The following is a 25745-nucleotide window of genomic DNA, read 5'->3' as shown; positions in this document are numbered from 1 at the left end:
CTGTTATTAATTTATTTCAACATGGTTATCAGAAACTTCTCTTAATTAAGTAAAAAAAATATATTTTTCTTAAGCACTCATTTGATTTACATTTTTTATTATATTAGCAACACTATTTCTGCTTTGTAGTTGACAGAAATAGAAATTAGTTTAATTCGGCCACAAAGTATACAGAGATGTCAAATTTGACGTTTCAAAAATTCAAAATCAGATGATAGGGCAGTTCTCTTAAAAAGGGATAGCAAATATTTTGTACTACAATATCAGTGATGTGTTAAAGCAAAACGCTATACACAACGCGAATATGGTAGACAAAGTAATGTAATCAAAACAAAGAAATAAACAAAACAAAACGATGAAAAGGGCAGTTTATAAAGAAAGAGACAAATAGAAAACGAGATTATTTTCTGTCTCGTGACGCCTCTGTATACTTTGTGATTCGGCTACAGCGGCAAAAGCAATCGTGTGGTCGTGTAGCTGTGCTGTCGTCAAAAGAATCGTCTTCATATAAACGTGTGTATTCTAATTTTGACAGATTGCAGTTGGTAGCCTGCTGTCTTCAATGTGTTCCATGCATAAACAAGCAATTTCATAAGTCTGTTTTGTTCGTTCCGTGTTGTTCTGTATTGTTTTCGATCTTTTGTGTTTTTTTGTGTTGTGTGAAAAAAAAATATGAGTGAGGCAGAAGTGGTTTCGGACAAAGAAGACACCCTCCTGCTCCAGCTTCTCCAGGAGTTTCATCAGCCCAGTGTTTATGGGTATTTAAAAGGTAAGTCTATAATTTATTTATCATTGTGATTTATTTATAAATAATACAGTTATTCTATTTATAAAACATAATACAGCAAGTCAATCGAAAACATTGGATAAGTTTCTTTGTACATGTTTTCTTTTGGCTTACTTTATTATATTTTATAAATAGACTGTTGAATTTGCAACAAATTCTTTAAAAACAAAATAACGGTACAACGTGGTATGTACGTACAAATTTTTTCAATAAGAAATATTTTTTCAATAACGTAACATCACTTTTCATAAGTTTATAGGAGGAGCAAAAAACGATATAAAATGAAAACTACTTGAGATATTGAAACAAAATTTTCAAATCTGTATTACAGTGACTCTAGAAATATATTTTATGAAAAAAAACTAATTTTTTCAAAGCACACTTTAAGATACTATGTGGCTTACGTTTTTTTGAATTGTTATTTTCTGAAACAAAAAAACGTATCATCAATATAAATTTTTATGAAAAAATAAAAACTTAAACAAAATTTTTTTTTTTTATTTTATTTTAAATAAAAGCATTTTATATATACATTTTTAAGTTGTTTATGTTTTTTTTATTTTAATTACTAACAACTACTTTTTATACCCTTCACCTTCGTGAGAAGGGTATATATAAGTTTGTCATTCCGTTTGTAATTTCTACATTTTTCATTTCCGACCCTATAAAGTATATATATTCTGGATCCTTATAGATAACTGAGTCGATTAAGCCATGTCCGTCTGTCTGTATGTCTGTCCGTCTGTCTGTTGAAATCAGTTTTCTGAAGACCCCAGATATCTTCGGGATCCAAATCTTCAATAATTCTGTCCTCGATTTTTGACCTATTTTTGACCTATATCTGAATTACTAAGACATTAATATAGACAATATGGATATCTAATGATAGATATTTCAAAGACATTTGCAACGACGTATATAAGACCATAGTAAGTTGGACCAACAATGGGTCAAAATCGGGAAAAAAAATTTTAACCCGAATTTTTTTTTCAAAAAAAAATTTAAAAAACAAAAAATTTTTTTTTTTAAATTTAAAAAAAAATTTAAATAACAATCGAAATATTTTTTTTACAAAAAATGAAAAGAACAACTGCAATAAAAATTAAATTTTGTTTACCTAAAAATATTTAAAATTTTGAAGTATAATTTGGTGAAGGGTATATAAGATTCGGCACAGCCGAATATAGCACTCTTACTTGTTTAAACTAAAAAAGGTTCTTGATTAAATTTTCATTAAGACTGCAAAAAATATTCAATTGCAACAAATTTATTAAAAAAAGATAAAATAAGGTAAAAACGATTTATTAATTAATTAATTAATTAATTACTCAAAGCGTATACGTTATTTTGTTTAAGAAAATCATATACTTGATGATACTTTAGTTTCAATTTTGGTTATTTTTTATATTAAAAGTTTAAAATTTTGTACACATATGTACATATGTAATATGACCCCTGCAGTTCATTGCACTAGTTCCGCTACGTCGAATTCGTTGGCCACTAAGAACTACTACTAGTGAATTTTCAACCCACTCGCAACGTTATTGACTGGTGAATTTAACACGGGGATGTCATTGCAAGTGGCCGATTGGCACACTCTGCATAACACTTCACAATTAAATTCAATAGTGGGAATACTCGTCTGTCTGTTGAAATCAGTTTTCTGAAGACCCCAGATATCTTCGGGATCCAAATCTTCAATAATTCTGTCCTCGATTTTTGACCTATTTTTGACCTATATCTGAATTACTAAGACATTAATATAGACAATATGGATATCTAATGATAGATATTTCAAAGACATTTGCAACGACGTATATAAGACCATAGTAAGTTGGACCAACAATGGGTCAAAATCGGGAAAAAAAATTTTAACCCGACCCATTGTAGGTACAACTTACTATGGTCTTATATACGTCGTTGCAAAGGTCTTTGAAATATCTATCATTAGATATCCATAATACAGATATAGGTCAAAATCTTGTGTAGAACAACATTTTCTGTAGAAAATATTGTTATTGACAAGATTTTCTATAGAAAATTTTGTTATTGACAATATTTTCTGTAGAAAATCTTGTCAATAACAATATTTTCTGTAGAAAATCTTGTCAATAACAACATTTTCTGTAGAAAATCTTGTCAATAACAATATTTTCTATAGAAAATCTTGTGTAGAACAACATTTTCTATAGAAAATCTTGTCAATAACAACATTTTCTATAGAAAATCTTGTCAATAACAATATTTTCTGTAGAAAATCTTGTGTAGAACAACATTTTCTATAGAAAATCTTGTGTAGAACAACATTTTCTATAGAAAATCTTGTGTAGAACAACATTTTCTATAGAAAATCTTGTGTAGAACAACATTTTCTATAGAAAATCTTGTGTAGAACAACATTTTCTATAGAAAATCTTGTGTAGAACAACATTTTCTATAGAAAATCTTGTGTAGAACAACATTTTCTATAGAAAATCTTGTGTAGAACAACATTTTCTATAGAAAATCTTGTGTAGAACAACATTTTCTATAGAAAATCTTGTGTAGAACAACATTTTCTATAGAAAATCTTGTGTAGAACAACATTTTCTATAGAAAATCTTGTGTAGAACAACATTTTCTATAGAAAATCTTGTGTATAACAACATTTTCTATAGAAAATCTTGTGTAGAACAACATTTTCTATAGAAAATCTTGCGTAGAACAACATTTTCTATAGAAAATCTTGTGTAGAACAACATTTTCTATAGAAAATCTTGTGTAGAACAACATTTTCTACAGAAAATCTTGTGTAGAACAACATTTTCTACAGAAAATCTTGTGTAGAACAACATTTTCTATAGAAAATCTTGTGTAGAACAACATTTTCTACAGAAAATCTTGTGTAGAACAACATTTTCTACAGAAAATCTTGTGTAGAACAACATTTTCTACAGAAAATCTTGTGTAGAACAACATTTTCTACAGAAAATCTTGTGTAGAACAACATTGTCTGTAGAAAATCTTGTGTAGAACAACAATTTCTGTAGAAAATCTTGTGTAGAACAACATTTTCTGTAGAAAATCTTGTGTAGAACAACATTTTCTGTAGAAAATCTTGAGTATAACAATATTTTCTGTAGAAAATCTTGTATATAACAACATTTTCTACAGAAAATCTTGTGTAGAACAACATTGTCTGTAGAAAATCTTGTGTAGAACAACATTGTCTGTAGAAAATCTTGTGTAGAACAACATTTTCTGTAGAAAATCTTGTGTAGAACAACATTTTCTGTAGAAAATCTTGTGTAGAACAACATTGTCTGTAGAAAATCTTGTGTAGAACAACATTATCTGTAGAAAATCTTGTGTAGAACAACATTTTCTGTAGAAAATCTTGTGTAGAACAACATTTTCTGTAGAAAATCTTGAGTATAACAATATTTTCTGTAGAAAATCTTGTGTAGAACAACATTTTCTGTAGAAAATCTTGTGTAAAACAACATTTTCTGTAGAAAATCTTGAGTATGACAACATTTTCTATAGAAAATCTTGTGTATGACAACATTTTCTATAGAAAATCTTGTGTATGACAACATTTTCTATAGAAAATCTTGTGTAGGACAACATTTTCTATAGAAAATCTTGTGTAGGACAACATTTTCTATAGAAAATCTTGTGTAGAACAATATTTTCTGTAGAAAATCTTGTGTAGAACAATATTTTCTGTAGAAAATCTTCTGTAGAACAATATTTTCTATAGAAAATCTTGTGTAGAACAACATTTTCTATAGAAAATCTTGTGTAGAACAACATTTTCTATAGAAAATCTTGTGTAGAACAATATTTTCTATAGAAAATCTTGTGTAGAACAATATTTTCTATAAAAAATCTTGTGTATAACAATATTTTCTATAAAAAATCTTGTGTATAACAATATTTTCTGTAGAAAATCTTGTGTAGAACAACATTGTCTGTAGAAAATCTTGTGTAGAACAACATTGTCTGTAGAAAATCTTGTGTAGAACAACATTGTCTGTAGAAAATCTTGTGTAGAACAACATTTTCTATAGAAAATCTTGTGTAGAACAATATTTTCTATAGAAAATCTTGTGTAGAACAATATTTTCTATAGAAAATCTTGTGTAGAACAATATTTTCTATAGAAAATCTTGTGTAGAACAATATTTTCTATAGAAAATCTTGTGTAGAACAATATTTTCTGTAGAAAATCTTGTGTAGAACAATATTTTCTGTAGAAAATCTTGTGTAGAACAATATTTTCTATAGAAAATCTTGTGTAGAACAACATTTTCTATAGAAAATCTTGTGTAGAACAACATTTTCTATAGAAAATCTTGTGTAGAACAATATTTTCTATAGAAAATCTTGTGTAGAACAATATTTTCTATAGAAAATCTTGTGTAGAACAATATTTTCTATAGAAAATCTTGTGTAGAACAATATTTTCTATAGAAAATATTTTCTGCAGAAAATTTTGAATATAACAATATTTTCTATAGAAAATCTTGTGTATGACGATATTTTCTATAGAAAATCTTGTATAGAACAATATTTTCTATAGATAATCTTGTGTAGAACAATATTTTCTATAGAAAATCTTGCGTAGAACAATATTTTCTATAAACAATCTTGTGTATAACAATATTTGCTGTAGAAAATCTTAAGTATAACTATATTTTCTGTTGAAAATCTTTAGTGTAACATTTTTCTATAGAAAATAAAATAATTTTCTATAGAAAATCTTGTCTATAACTATATTTTTTGGACATGTTGTGTATAACAGTATTATCTATAGAAAATCGTATGAAAAACAGCATTTTCTTTACAAATCTTGTCTATTATAACAGCATTTTCTATAGAATATCTCGTATTCAACAGCACTTTCTATAGACAATTTTGTGATAACAGACGACTGTTTACAACATAAAGCTACAGTAATATTAAAATTTTAAGTACTCTGGTGATGAAGAAAGTAATTTTTTAATACGGAACAAAAATATAATTTTCCATCCCTGTATATAAGATTACAAGCAGTGTTGCCGTTTTGGTTATTTATAACCAAAATTGGTTATTTTTATTCCTGATGTGTAGATGTGTATTTATTTTTCATTTTGGTTACTTTTTTAAAAACATTTTGTTATAGACTGATTTTTCAATATACGATCCTAACGAGATCGTATATTTAGTCTAAGACTAAAAATGTGTTAATACTTGTTGTAGGTGTATAATTTTACGTGAGAGTTTTCATAAACAAATTATATCTATCGTGATTGGCAATTCAAGCTCTTTGAAATTATATCAAAAGATTTGAGAACGAATAATTTTTTTAAAAGATATTTACGATTTTTGTGATTTAGGAATGTAAATGAGTTCCCAATATTGGTTTAATTACACAGCGGAACTGACATATTGGTGCCGTTAAACATGTTTTTTGCAGTCTGGTCCCATTTACGAAATATCGCCGTTTTTATATTCACATTACATATCCGATTTTTTGGCCTTTTTCCTCTAAATTTTGGGTACTATAACTCAGAATATGACATTTTTTTTTAGCATGTACTGGCCTACGTAAACATTTGATTCTTTTGAGTATAGTAATTCTGGTAGATGTTTTAGAATATTTGTCTGATATTTCAAGAATGTTGAAATTTGACTATTTTAGCTTTATCCTCAATAAAATGTTGTATTCCGAAAATTCTAAATAAAAATTTAATACTGCACATTAAAGTGAACATAGTTTAAATATTTAGATAATACACCGAAATTTTACATCCCAAAAAAAATATTTTTTTTATAAATTAATTTTTTAGGTAATTAGATCTTATTTCTTTCTTAATACACATTTAAATCTAACTACAGCAATATAAATTTGATTTTTTTGTTTACGTGATATGCAGCGTTTTTGGTGACTACTATTTTTTTGTATCAGATTTATTTATACATTTTATTCAATTTATGCAATATTTAACCAATAAGAAGAAACATATAGAATAACCAAACAAATTAAAACCGCGATATTTTAAAAACAAGAGCTGCACAAAAAAATAAAGAAAGTTTTAAAAATAAATGTCCCATATATGTGTTATCAATTATATTTTTCGCTGCACCAAATTAAAATGTCAATTTTGTTCCTCTGATCGATTAAATTGTATAAAATTAAAAATATGCGAACAAGAAAGTTTAAATATAATATTTGGTTAGCTAGCTTCAACCTTCGCTATTTGTTTAGATTTTATTAAAAATACTCTAATAAAAACTACCAATGTCATATGTTACATTATGCGTGCAGATATCTTTAAAATGAAAAATGTTCAGCAAAACCACAGAAGAAGTGTAATATTTGAAAAGCTATGACCCCTTTCACACTAGGCAATTTAGTTGCGCAAATCTCTTGCCCAACAAAAAAATATCATGTAAAATTTTCTTCTCCTTAGTTTAATCATGTAAAATTTTCATCTCCTTAATCAGACATTACCTCAGGCATCACCAAACACAATATGTTCAAGTCAGATATTTCATGAAGCACATTTTAAAAAAATTAAAAGATTTACATTCAGTCAAAATAATTGTGTAAAATAGAAAAATAAAAAAAAAAAAATTTTTTTCTGAATATTTTGTGATTAAGAACTAATTTTCATAATATTGTAAAAGGTGAAATCTAGTGTTTATAAAAAACCGACTTTTTAAAAAACCGGTTTGTCGGTTAACCGAAAATTGGGCTTTTTTAGAAAACCGGTTTTTCGGTTAACCGACATCGAAAAAACCGGTTAAACCGGTTAACCGTCATATATGTGTAAAAACATAAAATGTCCAATAAAGTATATACAGCTTTAAAATTTTTAGTTTTTATTAGTCAGGAATGGTTAATATTAAATAACTATAAATATACAAAGGTGCTAAGTCCATTTTATTTTGTAAAAATTTCAAAATTATTATCTCAGTCAAATGGAATTGTGTATAAATATGTTACTAAATATATAATATACTTGTTTTAATTATTGGTTTATTCATTAAATTTTTCTGATATGGAACAGAAAATGTAGCAAGTCCCAAAAAAGGACCTATAAGATGCAAACGCACTTCTTCTTAGCTGTGATTATTTGTTATTATAAATCATACCAAATAATTAATAAAACTCCATTATCAGATTTCAAAATATTTCATATTGTACACTAAACTAACAAAATGAATAATAAAATAAAATTTTAAGAACAAAACACACTAATGAAGTCAAATTGATTGAAAGAAGGTATACACATCAAATTCAACTTGACGTTTGGTAAAATCATCACTAAGTTTATAATAAATCATTATTAAGATTTTGCTTAACTTCTAGAATTCTGCGGAATTTAATTTTTATAGTTTGATTATGTGCAATTTATTCTGAAAAAGTTTTTAAGTAAACTCATCGTCCTCTACTATTTAGAATCATTGTAATTCTTAAAAATATCAATCTAAATAGGTTTATATTGTAAATCAGCAGTATAGGTTTCAAATCAGACCAATAATGTTTGTACAATAAATATAAAAAATGCACAAAACCATGAGATTTCTTAATTTTAAACCTAAATTTTAAAAACCGGTTAACCGAGTGATAAAAACCGGATAAACCGGTTAACCGAAAATCAACATTTTAAATTAACCGGTTTGCAAAAAACCGAGATTTCGAAGAAAACCCGGTTTTTCGGTTAACCGGTTAACCGGTTTATAAACACTAGTGAAATCTTCACATACAATTTATCTTGAAGTATAAAAACATGACATTTCCAATAAATTTGTTTTGGTTACTTTTTTTTAGCATTTTGGTTATTTTTTTAAACAAACTTGGTTACAAAAATTTTGAGGTTGTGGCAACACTGATTACAAGTAAATCTTAAAATAGGAGAACACATATGGAACCGTAACAGCAAATCCAATATAGAATCGTTTACATAATCTGTTGAAATTTCATAAAATTTTATAGAAATTGCAAACGGAATGACAAACTTACATATACATATGTATATAGCCTTGCCACTTATGATGAAGCAAGGCGTATTTAACAAGGTGACAGCAGTGGCGAATTGAAATAAATACAGGCGAATTCACTTATTTTTTATATATAGAGTTTGACATACGGACGTACGGGCGAATATTTTTTATATATGTAGTTTGACATTTGTGCGAGTTATTTCTATAATCAGCTGTGCTGCCGATGGCACCTTATTAAATGCACCTTGTGATGAAGGGTATTAAAAGAATTAAACACAACAATCGAACAAAAAGCTTTTTCTGAAATGTTTGTTATTTACTTTCATGTTTAAAAACGGCTAAAAAAATAGAATAACAATATGGGAGTCAAGGCGAATTGTTTAGACAAGTGAACTGTCAATTCACTTGTGATTGTTGTGGCGAAAAATACAACAACCCCAAAAGCAAAAACAACAACAGGCAACTTTGACAGTTCGACTATCTTTTAACAAAAACAAAGTACCTGTTGTTTTTGTACATTCTGTCGTCACCTTCTATAGATTCGCCTTGCTGGGAGTGGTTGCGTTGCTCAATTATTTGTTGACAATAGCAACAAACAACAACAAAAATGAAATAAGCGCAAACGCAGCGTGCTCAAACAACGTGGTTGTTGTTTTTGTACAATATGTGTTCTGTGCAGTGTTACCATATGTCAAGTTTTCCCTTTTTAGGAAGGTTTTTGAGACGCAAAAAGTTTTATTTATAAAAAAAAAATTTTTTTTGGAAAATTGATATCAGTAAGTTGAACCGATGATTTCAAAATGATAGTCCCCCAATTCATTCACTAAATGGGGAGATTGATTTGAATATATTGAAAGTGTCTCCAGCACTAAATTCACATAAATTATCTCAGTTTGATTACATATATGTACGAATTGGGTTTTGTAATTTTAGTATGTACTTAGAAATAAAAAGTTTTCTTCAAAAAATATATAGCAACTCTGGCATAGCTGCCAGATTTGACGATTTATCGTCATTTTGACGATTTTTGGTTTCAAAAATAGCAATTTGACGATTTGACGATTCCTTTCTCGAAAATGACGATTTTCTGCATTATGAAAATATGGTACAATTTTATGAAATAGTTAAAGAATTTTCTCATTTTGTTGGTGAATATGAAAAGTAATATTTAGATTTTGAATTTTGTCAATTAAAATTTTTAGATTTTAAATCAATTTTTGTAAATAAATTACTGAAATAAAAAGGAAAAATTCTAAAGGGGCCCATAGACACATTCTGCTGACAGCTACTGCCGATGAACACTTCGCATACGTGTGTGATTGATATTTTACTACATACCTATCAATCATCATTGAAAATTTTTTCTTGTTTTCAAAAAATATTTTAATTTTCTTAAATAGCTAACGTCAAATTTAAAACAAAATTTTTCAGAAAAATACAAAAATTCATAATATTGTTCATTTGAACAACTGTCAGCAGTATGAGTTCGTTTCAAAATCAAAACTATTTTGATTTTTCATACCCTGCATTGTCTGTATGTCGCATACATAAACAAAAATTTCAAATTTACCAACACATGCTTATTGCATGAAAGCAACTTTTTCTATTTTGACAAAATTTATTCAGAATATAATGACATTACCCCATTCAATTATTACCTTCCGAATGGACCACCTACAGCGTGGTGCTATATTTTAATGAATTTATCTTCAAAAAGTAATGTCAGAGATTGTTCTTTCCTATCATAATAAAGATTTAGACATTAAATTCTATTTTATGTGTTTTATTTAAAATTAAAAAAACTTCTGAATGAAACCTTATATTATAATTAAATTGAGCTTTACTTTTTTATTTTAGTGATTTTTTTTTTTTATTACCTTCCGAATGGACCACCTACAGCGTGGTGCTATATTTTAATGAATTTATCTTCAAAAAGTAATGTCAGAGATTGTTCTTTCCTATCATAATAAAGATTTAGACATTAAATTCTATTTTATGTGTTTTATTTAAAATTAAAAAAACTTCTGAATGAAACCTTATATTATAATTAAATTGAGCTTTACTTTTTTATTTTAGTGATCCCTTATTTATAAACTTCAATTTTAAGAAATGTTCTTTTGATAAATGTGATGTTTTCGTTCACTTTTTAAATAGAAATTTAAAATTCCTGTTAGAAATCTTGACCTTTTTCATTCTCCGATTTTTTGACGATTTTTAAAATTCGAAATGACGATTTTTTTCTTTTTTATCGGGATATTGACGATTTTTTCCCAAATTCATCTGGCAGCCCTGAACACTGGTTCTGTGTACGCGTGAGAGAGTTGCTCTTTTGAGAACACATTATAAAAAGCTCTCTCTCAAGGCGAATTTATATACCAGGTGGTGTTGATAGCACAGCTGATTAGTGTTGTTTGGATGTTTGAGCTGTCAATTATCCTGTGATTGTTGCGGCGAATGCTACAACAAACGTAAAAGTAACAAAAACAACAGGCAAACTTTGACAGCTTAAACCACATGAACAAAAACAAATTGCAAGTGGTTTTTGTAAATGTTGTACTTGTTTTAGAATCGACACCACCTGGTATATAAATTCGCATTGCTGAAGATCAGGGAAAGGCAAAACCAAGGTATATTAATTATAGGTAATGTTATCCAGCGTTGCCGCTTTGGTCCAATTGGACCAAAATTGGTAGTTTGAAGTTAACAAATTGACTTTTGGTAGTTTGGTTTGTTTGTTCCGATATTTGTCGTATTTTGGTAGGCTACGATATTTCTGAATACATAAGTATTTTTAAGAACAAAATAATTGAAATAATAACGAAAAAACTACTTATGTTAAGCCAAAATAATAAAACTACATATTTGCAAAATATGAAGATAGCATTTTCATAAATATTTAGTTTAGTCAGTTAAATGTGTATTTATTTAGTAGTGTTGAGTTCAAAAAATGACACAGCGCTCTCAAAACTTTTATTTTCTAATAATATGTGTTAAACTCTGCTTCAATATTTCTGTTTCATCTGACACTTTAAATGTCCAATTATGGAAATTAAGACACGTAATTTATTTCTATATGAAACTTATTTGTGTTGAATTTTTTCGGGATACCAACACTTTTAGGAGTTTTATGCTCGTTTAAGTAATTTTCGGAAGAGGGCCTTGTATGAAAGCTATGATCAATAATGAATTGAATTTTTAGGTGTAATTTATGTGTAAAAATGTTATTTAATATCTATATAAATCAAGCATTTATGACGGATAATGTCTTATTTCTGGAGGACATTTATATGGGGGCTATGTGAAATACGTGGACAACCAGCCAGACAGACGTACAAAGGACATCGTTAAATCGACTCAAAAATAAAATCTGGAAACTGAACGATTTTAACATATTTATGATTGTAGTGTTATTAAATAACTTTCTTTCTCTGGGTAATTTTATAGCAGCAATAATATAATTATATAGTTAACTATTAATTTTGAAACGAATCCATATATCATTTCTCAAATATTTTAAATTTGGTAGGTTTTGGTAGGCTTTGGTAGTTTTTAATTAGAAATTTGGCAGGAAAAATATTTTATGAGTGGCAACGCTGGTGTTATCAGACCAGCTGATCGTTTTTTGCTACTATGTTCATTTTTCGCCGTAGTGCATTATAAATGTCAAACTTTGTTTACATTTTGTAAATGTCAAACTTTGTTTTGCTGTTAAATTCGTTTATGTTTTAAAACCAATAATAATACTACACGAAATTAGTTTTATTTTTAAAAACATCAAATTAAATTACAAACAGATTCAAATTTATAAACATTTTTTGTTTAACAAAAATTCGCTGTCTTTGACATTTTTCCCTGCCAGCCAATTCGCCTTCAAATGCAGGCACAATGTCAAACTACATATAAAAAAAATATAACCAATTCGCTCGGTATTCTGAATTCGCCGATGACACTACCTTATAATTAATATACCTTGGGCCAAAGTAAATTAATAAAGTAGACTCAGTAGAACAGCTGACTATTTTTTTTACTTTGGTCTGAACTGTCAATTCACTTGTGGTTGTTGTGGCGAAAAATACAACAAGCCCAAAAGCAAAAACAACAACAGGCAACTTTGACAGCTTGTGGTTTTTGTAAATGTTGTATTTGTTGTAGTACTGTCGCTACTTTATTAATTTACTTTGCCTTGGGCCAAACCAAAGTAAATTAATAATTAATTTACTTTGGGCAAAACATGGGCGCCGCGTTTTTCATTTACTCTTCTCTTACGTACGTGTGCACACGCATTGTAGAGAAATAAACAACTTTTAATCAGTCTAGCTCAGTGATGTTCAAAAATAAAAATGAAGATGTATTGGTGAGAGAGCTACCCAGCAAACATAATGTCAAACACTTAAAATAAGAACAAAATAAAGAATGTTTAGATTTAGAATTTTTGCCAGATATAACCAATTTATTAAATGAATGTAATATAAATTTTAAGGAAATGGAAGAATATACATTATACGGCCTAAATTCTCTCAAATTATTTATTTATTTTTGACTTTGTCTTTTTTGTGTTCAATCGTAATTGAAACGCGTGTGTTTGCTATGCTTCATCCAAAAGCAAACCAACAACAATGCTTAATGAATTTCTTTTAAAAAGAGGCATTTGTTACGCTCTTTAAAAGAGCGTAACAAATGTGTGTATATTTTTTAAACAATTGTTGTATGGGGTGAACATCACTGGTCTAGCTTGAGAACTCAAACAAGCAGGTTGTTTATCGTTTTTTTATCGCACAATTTAAGAATGAGCGTTGCCAGTGAAAAAAAAAATGTCCCAACTTTTAAAAATGTATGATGAACAATATGAGATTTTAAATTTTTAATTGGGGAAAAGAGACGAACGTTTACTGGCAACACCGATTCGTGGAGAGAGTGTATAACTCATACAATCGTAAAATGCAATAGTATAGGTTGCCTTTCCCTGCTGAAGATTGACAAAACACATACATACATACATACATACATACATACATACATACATACATACATACATACATACATACATACATACATACATACATACATACATACATACATACATACATACATACATACATACATACATACATACATACATACATACATACATACATACATACATACATACATACATACATACATACATACATACATACATACATACATACATACATACATACATACATACATACATACATACATACATACATACATACATACATACATACATACATACATACATACATACATACATACATACATACATACATACATACATACATACATACATACATACAAATAAAGATTGGTTTGTTATTATACATATTTGCATGACGTCATTGAAAACAATAACAAATTATAGAGTTGTGTAGCTCATGAAAGACCTAGTTCAATTGAACTATTCACTCAACTGAGCGAAGTGAATCATTCATCATACTGAGCGTTTTCAGCTCAGCGCTCAGTTGAAAACGCTCAGTTTTCAACTGAGCTGTTTTGTAGTATGACATACTTCTTTCAGTACTCATGAAAGAGCTGCACAAGCAGCTCATGTTTCAATGTTTCACTGTTTCAATGCTCTAACATTCTTTCGCTCACTGACATTGAAAAATGAGTGAGTATTGTGTCCAACAAAAATAAAACAATCATTCGAATCCCAGCAGTTCTAGGAGACAGTACCGAACTAGTGATTTTACCTATCATTTAGGGTGGGAGCTAGTTACTTCAATAGCCACGTGACTAGTCATTTTAACACGGGCATGTCCTAGGCAGGGGGTCAATTGTCTCTTTTTGATTACAATGGGACTGTCTAATAGCTGGTCCAAAGTAGGCAACGCATTGGATTCACAAACTGGTTACATAGCGTCAGTTACATTGCTAGCTTTGTAACTGGTTACTTGATCAGCTACTTGACTAGTTATTTTAACACGTGCATGTCCTAAGCAGGGGGTCAATTGACCCTTTTGATTACAATGTGACTATCGGATAGCTGATCGAAGGTAGTCAACGCTTCTGGTGGGTAAAATAAACTGCAGTACAAAAAAAAATTTGAAAGTGACTTCACCATAGGTTACTAAGAGACACTAAAGTGACTATTGACTTCATGCTATGTTACATGCGATATCAGTATACTTAAGCAAAAATAAACATAAACTGTATGAGAATTATATTAACACAATTTGTAAAAAAACAGTTTGTACGAATTACTCACAAAACGTTTAAAGTGACTACACTCAAGATTACTTAGAGACACTTAAGTGACAATTGTCTTCACGCTAGATTACTTGGGATGCATAAAGTAACCAATTGTCTTATCTCTGCACTACAAAGTGCACACACGTGTCAAATGACCAAAATATATAAAATGGAGTCAGCCAAGTGATAAGACATTTGTGAAAATTACTGTCTTTAAGGGATACATTGACTACTTGCTTAACCGCTGGGATGTATGTTTGTTATGTATGTACAGTGACTGTCATTAATATTCGGTTTTATTGTATGGAGTTTTAATGTTCTTAATTTTTAAATAAAAAATAAAGTATTTCGAAACAATTTTTTTTATATATTAATGTACTTATTGAGAGCTTTCTATTATTGGAAATTTTTTTTATATACATCGACTAAATTCAATTATATAATTTGAAAACCTGAAATGTTACTTAAATCTATGCTTCATTAATATTCGGTTTTTTCTTCTTACTAAAAATTACATTGCTGTAATTTTGCAACTGTGCAAAATTGGCTTGAATAATGGAGGAATTTATATTTACGAAGTTTAAATAAACTCGTGTAACAAGTGAAATCATATTAGAAACCGTTTTTTTTTATTAAAAAAAGCTATGGGCCGTAAAGGAAAAAATACTTCTTTAGAGAAGAGGGAATTGGTGATTTTTCATTACGAAAATGGAAAAACCTATAAAAATATTGCTGAAATATTAAATATGAAGCCAAATACTGTCGGTGATATTGTTCGAAGGTACAAAAACGAAGGACGTATTCATTTTAAAAAACAAACTGGTCAACCAAAAAAGTTGACCGATATGGAAGAGCGTCTAATTGTTAGGAAAATTAAGGCAAATCCGCGCTTAAGTGCTCCTAAAATTGTTACTGAAGTGAAGGAGGAGTTTAAAAAGACAGTTTCAGAATCAACAATACGGCGAACCATTAAAAAACAAGGGTTTAATGGACGAGTTGCCCGTAAAAAGCCGTTTGTAAATATAAAAAATAGAAAGTACCGACTTAAATTTGCTAAGGAACATATTAAGAAAGATGTAAGTTGGTGGGACGACGTTATATTCCTTGATGAGAGCAAATTTAATATATTTGGAAGTGACGGAAGAACTATGGTATGGCGGAAACCGAATGAGGAGCTTAAAGGAAAAAACATTACTCCCACAGTAAAACACGGAGGAGGGCATGTGATGGTTTGGGGCTGTATATCGTCGAAAGGTGTCGGAAATCTTGTTTTTATTGATAGTACCATGAACAAGGATCTGTACTTAACCATTTTGAAGGATAATTTAAAGCAATCAGCTGAAAAAATGGGAATTGCATCAACTTTTAAATTATATCAGGACAACGATCCAAAACATAAAGCCCATGTTGTCCGTGAATGGTTGCTTTATAATTGCCCAAAAGTGATTGAAACGCCAGCCCAATCTCCCGACATGAATCCCATAGAAAATTTATGGAATCATTTGGATCGTCAAATTCGTACAAGTCAAATTTCATCTAAAAACGAACTCAAAAAAAGACTACAAGAAGAATGGGATAGAATCAGCGTAGATTATTTAAAAAAAATTATTTCTAATATGCCAAATCGTCTATCTGAAGTTATAAAAAATAATGGATATCCTACCAGATATTAGTTTTGTTTTTTTAAGTCATATTTTACGATCTTTATTTATAAGTTTTTAAAAAACCGAATATTAATGAAGCTTTAATTTTGTGTTAGTTTTTACTTTTTTGTTTTTTTTTTATATTTTTTCTAGTTAATTTTTACTTTTAGAATAATACATTTTGATCTCGAAAAATATAATTAATTTACAAAAAAAATTACACGATTTTTGTTTATATTCCTGCATAATTTTCAATATTAATAACTCCCAATACAAAAACCGAATATTAATGACAGTCACTGTATATGATCGTATACTCCCATGCTCTGCCGCGTATATATTTTTGCTTTGATATGATACAACGTTTGTAATACGTACATACATACATACATACATATATACATACATGAAGAAAATAAGAATGCTTTTGAAACTATTTTTTTTGGAAATAATTTGATATCTCGCGAACTATTATATACATTGTTAAGAAATTTCACATGGTTGGAGCTGAGAGGTTTTCGAGTTTATTTTCAGTTTTTCAGCTTTCTAAGGGTAATGGGGGCCAGTGCGTGGCCCCTCAAAGTTCGTCACCTCGGGTCTCACATTTTTTAAAAAATCGTCAAAAATTATGATCCGAATGAGCTGAAATTTTAAATGTAAATAGCCCTTTAGAAGATCTACAAAAAACATCCTTAGATATGTAGGTTATCACTTTTAGTTGAGGAGATATTTGGGTTTATTTATTTATTTTTTTTAATTTTGCTCGATCTTTTTTTGTTTTTTTTAGATATAGCGGGCCTATGGAGGGTCGATTTTTTTTTTAAATATCAGCTATTTTGGCGATAGAACGCTAAATAAAATAAAAACAACTTGCTAACAGTTATCTCGTCCCTATAAAAAGTTGCACGCATTCAAAGTTGGAACATGTAAAAAGGGCCGTTTTTTATTTTTTAATTTTTTATCGAAACAAATAAAACAAACTCACACATGAATATAAAAAAAGTCCGAACATACATAAATCCATAGAATAAACGCATAGAACGGAAGGAGAGAGAAATTTATATTGAAAAATTACTCTCTTTTCACACATACGGGTGATACAATAACAAAATACATGCAATACATTCTCATGAATTAGGTTTTTGACAACAGACTTAGGTTTTTGGCTCTCAGTTACCTATCTAGTTGTTGTCTATGCATAAATCAGTGATGTTCAAAAATAAAAATGAAGATGTATTGGTGAGAGAGCTACCCAGCAAACATAATGTCAAACACTTAAAATAATAACAAAATGAAGAAAGTTTAGATTTAGAATTTTTGTCAAATAAAACCAATTTATTAAATGAATGTAATTTAAATTTTAAGGAAATGAAAAAATATACATTGTAAGTCCGAAATTCTCTTAAATTTTGTATTTATTTTTGACTTTGTTTTATTGTGTTCAATTGTAATTGAAACGCGTGTGTTTGCTATGCTTCAAACAAAAACAACCAACAACAATGCTTAATAAATTTCTGAAAAAAAATTGCGATAGTCCGCCACATGTGGTTTCTTCGCATTCTCAGCGATGAATGAACAAAAGTTTTTAAAAGAGCATAACCAAGGCGAATCTATAGAAGGTGACGACAGAAGAACAGCTGATTATTTTTTTTATTCAGTTGTTTAGACAAGTGAACTGTCAATTCACTTGTGTTTGTTGTGGCGAAAAATACAACAAACCCAAAAGCAAAAACAACCACAGGCAACTTTGACAGTTCACTTATCTTTTTACAAAAACAAAGTACATGTTGTTTTTGTATATGTTGTATTTGTTGTAGTTCTGTCGTCACCTTCTATAGATTCGCCTTGAGCATAACAAATGTGTGTAAATTTTTCAAACAATTGTTGTATGGCGTGAACATGACTGGCATAAATCAATGATGTATACAGTGTTACCATATGTCAAGTTTTCCCTTGTTTTGCAAGGTTTTTGAGATGCAAAAAGTTTTATTTTTTTAAAAAAAAGTTTTTTGGAAAAATGTAAATTTATGATATCAATAAGTTGAACCGTTTATTTCAAAATCATAGTCCCCAAATTCATTTACTAAATGGGGAGATTGATTTGAATAAATTGAAAGTGTCTCCAGCACTAAATTCACATAAATTATCTCAGTCTGATTACATATATGTACGAATTTTGCATTTCTTCAATGGATCCGATTTTGTTTATAAGTGCCCAGAAATTTGTTTAATTTATCAAAAAACGAAACATTTTTATTGATATTACAATTTTTAATCTGCTAATTAATTAAACTATCGGTTAAAATTATTTTTGTATGGAAAAAAAATTCACTCTCATTTCCGAAAAAATATTAATTTAAATAAAATAAAATTTTAAAATTAAAATTTAAATTTTTATCAGTTATTTCAAACCCATAAATCTCTAATTGTCAAAAGAATGTGTGTTTTTATAACTAACAACAGAGATATTTGATTTAATTCACTACAAGCAACTCACAAAATGAGATAGTCATTATACAACATACTGAACTAATGAGCTAAAAGAGCGACCTAGTTCATTTGAGTGAGCTGAGCTGAAAAGAGCGCTCACTTTACTGAGCTAGTAAACCCAACTCTAACAAATTACATTGTGTTTTGGTTTTTTTGGTTATATCTCAGCCCAGGTCCAATTTACTATGGTCTTATATACGTCGATGCAAAGGTCTCTGAAATATCTATCATTAGATATCCATATTGTCTATATTAATGACTTAGTAATCCAGATATAGGTCAAAAATAGGTAAAAAATCGAGGTTGTCCTGGTTTTTTCCTTATATTTCAGCCATTTGTGGACCGATTTTAAATAGCAACCGAGCCGGAAGAATTCCGGAGATATTGATATATGAATCATGTATGTATGTTATTTGGGGGCTTCGGAAAGTTGATTTCAACACACAGACGGACATGGCTATATCGATTCCGGTATCTATAACGATCCAGAATATATATACTTTATGGGGTCGCAAATGAAAAATGTGGAAATTACAAACGGAATGACAAACTTATATATACCCTTGCCACTCATGGTGAAGGGTATAAAAACTTAGGACAAATAGCTGACTATTGCTTATTACTGAATATGCTGGTGAAATGTAGTGCAAATGATAACCATTTAACTACCACTTTAGCAGCCACATTGAACTAGTTAGTTGTACAAGTAGTAATTTAGCTAGTGCAAGGTTTCCAATTGGCACTTTTCAAACTGCTGGGTAAGTTCAAGAAAAATAAAATCTTCTAAAATATACCACTTCGATGGCCACATGTAATGCTGAATATAGCCGTTTGTGTTTTCATTCTCAGTGATGATGTAGAAAATACAAAAATAGAGAGTAGACCAGGGAAAGGCAAAACCAAAGTAAATTAATAAAGTAGACTCAGTAGAACAGCTGACTATTTTTTTTACTTTGGTCTGAACTGTCAATTCACTTGTGGTTGTTGTGGCGAAAAATACAACAAGCCCAAAAGCAAAAACAACAACAGGCAACTTTGACAGCTCAGACCTTAAACCAAAAACAAAATTGCTTGTGGTTTTTGTAAATGTTGTATTTGTTGTAGTACTGTCGCTACCAAAGTAAATTAATAAAGTAGCGACAGTACTACAACAAATACAACATTTACAAAAACCACAAGCAATTTTGTTTTTGGTTTAAGGTCTGAGCTGTCAAAGTTGCCTGTTGTTGTTTTTGCTGTTGGGCTTGTTGTATTTTTCGCCACAACAACCACAAGTAAATTGACAGTTCAGACCAAAGTAAAACAAATAGTCAGCTGTTCTACTGAGTCTACTTTATTAATTTACTTTGGTCGCTACTTTATTAATTTACTTTGGGCAAAACATGGGCGCCGCGTTTTTCATTTACTCTTCTCTTACGTACGTGTGCACCAGTGTTGCCACTTCATGTGTAATTACACATATTGTGTGTAATTTCAACTTGGATGTGTAGCCCATGTGTAATTGAATGAATGTGTAATTCATGTGTAATTTTAAATTCCAATTATATCCAAAATAAGTATATTGTCAATGTATGTCTTCAATCATTTTTGGTATTGTTCAGATTTCAAAACTGAAAATAAATATGTACGTTTATATGAAGGAAAGTAGCTATATCCTCTATTTTAGTTGATAAATAACAAATCTAGTATCGCTAAATGTATTCATATTTATTATATTTTACTCGTTTGTTACTCAGTATAATTTAATTATATGTATGAAGATATGAATCAAGTTTGAACTAAATTAACATTAAGGTTTGCATAAAAATACGATAAATAATTTGGAGATTATTGCTATGTTGTTCGCAATATTTTAAAAATATAAACGTTACAAAAATTATACATTTCTTTACCTACAAGATTTTACTGGTAAAGTGTTCATTTACTTTTTTCTATTTTTCTCTCTCGCTATAATTTATAACAAATAGTAAAAAATATTTAACTTTCACCCATGTTCTGGAAAACGCAGCGTTTTCAAATCGCTTAACGCACTTCACCATGTTCTGAAAACCGTGCGATTTGTTATTGGTTTCAGTATACACTAGCAGTTTCAAAAATAATTTGAAAATTTTGTATATAAAACAAAAACAAATTTTTAAAATTTTTTAAATTTTGTTTTTGCTATCCATATAAATATCACTTAGGTGACGTGATTTACAAAATTAGGTGCTTAATATAAATTAGGAAAAAATTCAAATTCGAAGGCAAACAGTGTGCTATTTTTTTAAATATTGTTAAATTTTTAATAGAAATGTAACAATTTAAAATGGAACAATCTTCGAATGAACATTGGTTAATATCTATTTGTTAAAATCGTATTTGGGATTGACATATTTGACTGATCTCAAGAATTCATTAAATTAGAAAAGTTCACTAAAAAATAAGTAAGAGAGCTATATTCGGCTGTGCCGAATCTTATATCTTATCACCTAATTATACTAAAAATATTTTTTTTAAATTAGTTTTTTAATTTTTTTAAAAAAAATTTTTCCCATTTTTTTCAAAAAAAATTTGCGACAAAAAAAAAATTTGTTTGATGATAAAAAAATCGGATTAAAAAATATTTTTCCCGATTTTGACCCATTGTAGGTCCAACTTACTATAGCCTTATATACACCGTTGCAATGGACTTTGAAATATCTATTATTAGATATCCATATTGTCTATATTAGTGACTCAGTTATCCAGATATAGATAAAAAATACGCCAAAAATCGAGGTTTTCCTAGTTTTTTCCTAATATCTCAGCCATTCATGGCGAAGGGTATAAAAAGAGATTGCTGACTTTGCTTTAATAATTTCATATATCCAATTCCTGGATAAATTAAAATCTGCGCAATTGAAAATTGTCCATAATTGACACTAAGTGATCGTATTTGGTCCAAACATCCCATAGTCCAAACCTTTTGTCTTCATGTACGTTTTAAAAATCTTGTATTCACAATATGACCACCTTTAGACAATTTCTCCTATTGCAATCACGAAAATTACATGTGTAATTTTTTCTCGTATGTGTAATTTAGGAATGAGGCATGTGTAGTTTATAATTTTATTGGTGGCAACACTGGTGTGCACACGCATTGTAGAGAAATAAACAACTTTTAATCAGTCTAGCTTGAGAACTCAAACAAGCAGGTTGTGTATCGTTTTTTTATCGCACAATTTAAGAATCAGCGTTGCCAGTGAAAAAAAAATGTCCCAACTTTTGAAGATGTATGATGAACAATATGAGATTTTACATTTTTAATTGGGGAAAAGAGACAAAAGTTTACTGGCAACACCGATTCGTGGTGAGAGCGGAGAGAGTGTATAACTAACACAATCGTAAAATGCAATAGCATAGGTTGCCTTTCCCTGGAGTAGACTCACATGTTATTCTTAATAACAATTAGAGAGCAGTACAAATAAGAGCTCTGTGGTTTAGTGGTTAGAGCATTTGACTAGAAAACGAGAGGTTATGTGTTCAACCCCGCTCTCAGAAAAATTTATTTTTTCTTTTTTTCTCAAATGCTGGAGTATTTTCACTATTGAATTTAATAGTGAAGTGTTATGCAGAGTGTGCCAATCGGCCACTTGCAATGACATCCCCGTGTTAAATTCATTAGTAATTTCATTATTATTAGTTCATTAGTAGTAGTTCTTAGTGGCCAACGAATTCGACGTGGAGGAACTAGTGCAATGTTTGCGTCGTTGTGTATACCCAGCAAAAATTTGGAGAATTTTTGTAATGACAACTAGTTATTTCATGCATTCTTTTGTAAGGAGTGGTGGTTACCCAGCACATTATTTTATTTACTAGAATAAGTACTTATTTTTATACAGGCTGGTAATGAACTTTTGCATTTAGCACAGCTATCTAGTGTGTTTGACTGGAAAACGGGAGGTTAGTGGTTCGCCACCTGTCAAAGCCATTAATTTTTTTGTTCATATCATATTCATTTATATGTTGATGTTAAAACTATTGTTAACTTCCAATAAAATAACTCATACATGGAGCAGTGAGTTAGCAGCTTGACTATCAAACACAAGCAAATAATGTGACTGTTCGATTCCCACACAAGGCAATATTTTTTGTTTTTTTTTAAGCTACATATTCTTGCTGTGAATTTACTACTTATTTCTCAACTGATTGTAAGTACATTTGTAAGCTTGACCCCTGAATTTTTTAAAAATCTCGAACAACGGTAAGTAGTGTTTCAGTCAAATAATAAGTAGTTATCGCTTTGCTCCAATTATACTTGCTGGCTTACTAGGTAAGTAAAGTTTTTGCTGGGTAACTGCTTTTTGTCCATGAACTGATGGTATTTTTGTACCACAAATGAAAAATATGTTTCTTATTGCAAAAATACAAGTACAGTCACTTAAAAAAATATAAAAATAACTGTACGATGTTAATGATTTATCCTCATATTAATAAATAATTTTTAAATTTATCAAAGGTTTATAAAACGACTTTTGTATGGAAATATTGTTTTATAAACCTTTGAAAATTGTTTGTGAATATGGGGGTAAATCTTTAATATTGTATAGTTAATATTATAAATGAATTTATAAACAATTTTCATATTATATCATTTGTTTGTACATTCTTAGGTAACATACAACTGCTTGCAATATATGAAAGGTGAAAATTAAGGAAGCAATACCTCCTCTTGGTCTTCGAATCGAATTTAGGAAGAAGCTTTTAAGTGGAAAAAATATAGGTAAGCATTTAATAATACTGATTTTTGCAAATATAATTTAATAAATCTTAATCTTATTCTATAGTTTGGCGTCGATGACGACACAATTTGTCTCCAATCCGTGGGTGGCAAACGAGCTTTAAATTGTGAAATTGTATATTTACAAAATAAAATTTATTAAAAATAAAAATAAAAACTAATATGTTTTTCTTAAATCAATCTTAGTTTGGCTTACATCTAGTACGAATTCGAGCTTAAATCAATCCTATTTTTGGATTATATCAAGTACGAATTCGTGCTTAAATCTAGTTCAGAATTCTTGAAGCAAGCTCATTTTGCGATTAATTCAATCTCGGACATTCTTAAATCAATCCGATTTTTGGATTATATCAAGTATGAATTATGCTTAAAACAAGTTTAGAATTCTTGAATCAAGCTCATTTTAAGATGAATTCAATCTCGGCCGTACTTAGGGAGAGCTAAAATTAAGATTTTTGGGCTTGATGAATCCGTACTTGAATCAAGTATTATGTACTCGGTTTAAGAAAATCCGTACTTACCCTAATATTGACACCGCTCCGGATTAATTTAAGTACGGATTACTCAATTTTTTTTATGAGTGTGGGTTTTGGGTTCATTACAATATTTTCACATAAATTCTTTCTACTTTGACACAAATAAATAATTTTCAACTACAAAAACAATTAGAGAATACATTTGCTAATTTATTGGAACACAACTTTTTTAATATCCATATATGTTGTATATTGTGACCAAAATTTAGAAAATACAAAACGGTAGTCCACATTACCCGAAGTTACTCTACATTAGGGTGGTGCCAGATACAGATTTGCAAAAAGCTGGACATTGAGGTCTAAAAAGCTGGACAAATAAAAAAAAAACTGGCCATTAAAAAAATTACAGAGAAAATGTTAATTTTGGTTTTGTGTAAATATTTTTTATTAAAATAGAATTTTATCCATTGTAATCAACATACACACAGCCTCAAAAGTGAGTAAACACCCCCGAATTTTTTGATGTTTTTAGGATCATGAAAATCATTATAGTCCGACTTAAATCTTTTTTTTACAACCGAATCTATTATTCATTGTCTTAAAAAAATCAAATATTTTTAGGTGTATACTCACTTTTGAGGCTCACTGTATATATATGTATTACACGGTGCTTGAGTGAGAAAAAAACTTGGAGAACGACAAAGCGTGGTTTATAGGTTTGTTGAGTACATTCCAAATCGTGTCAAAAAATTTCAGAACACTCTCAAATTCATAAGTTATTCTAAAAAACCGTTTTAAGTGATGTTCGTCAACTTATCGGACCAGTAACTCAGTCAGTTTTTGTCCGATTTTAATTTTTTAACGGGTTTAAAATTGATTATGCTTTAAAATGTCATGCAATTTTTGATATATTTGTAAGTTATAAGTATTGTTTTTGTTAAGAATATATAAAAAAACTAGATTCATCAACTTTTTTATTTTAAGTAGCTTTTCATTGCTTATTTTGCTATGAAAATAGCAAAATTTAGTTCCTAACAAAACATGGTTTTATTAAACTTTTCATTAATACTTTTTTTAATAAAATATTTGTAGTTTTTAATTTAATTTTTAATTTTTTCGAACTTTTCGAAAATGTTTTTAAACTTTTGCAAATTTAAACCGATTTTAACGAGTAATGTCTCGTTTTTTTCTATATACAATTTTCATTAAAACATTGTACAAAAAAATTGGTTTTCATAGAAAATACATTTTATGCGTACATTTGATTTTCTATAACTGTTTAAAATTTGTTGGTCTAAAAATGTTTTATTAAAGTACTACAGTTTTTTCAAAATAACTCAAAATTTTTAGGGTGTTTCAAAATCTACAATCCCCACTTGTTCGCTTTTCAAGTTCTTACAAAA

General features: G+C 29.0%; 1 long non-coding RNA gene across 1 annotated transcript; it reads left to right on the top strand.

Annotated features, from left to right (window-relative positions):
- The first annotated feature begins 528 nt into the window (after positions 1–528).
- Positions 529–24023, top strand: LOC135963088 (uncharacterized). Its single transcript, XR_010576816.1, has 3 exons — positions 529–769; positions 23739–23848; positions 23913–24023. It is a non-coding gene; the product is annotated as an uncharacterized LOC135963088 (long non-coding RNA).
- The last annotated feature ends 1722 nt before the right edge of the window (positions 24024–25745 follow it).

Source organism: Calliphora vicina, unplaced genomic scaffold (genome assembly GCF_958450345.1).
Source record: "Calliphora vicina unplaced genomic scaffold, idCalVici1.1 scaffold_21, whole genome shotgun sequence".
NCBI lineage: Eukaryota > Metazoa > Arthropoda > Insecta > Diptera > Calliphoridae > Calliphora > Calliphora vicina.
Note: the sequence above shows the minus strand (reverse complement) of the source record. Positions and strands in the feature narration are given on the sequence as shown.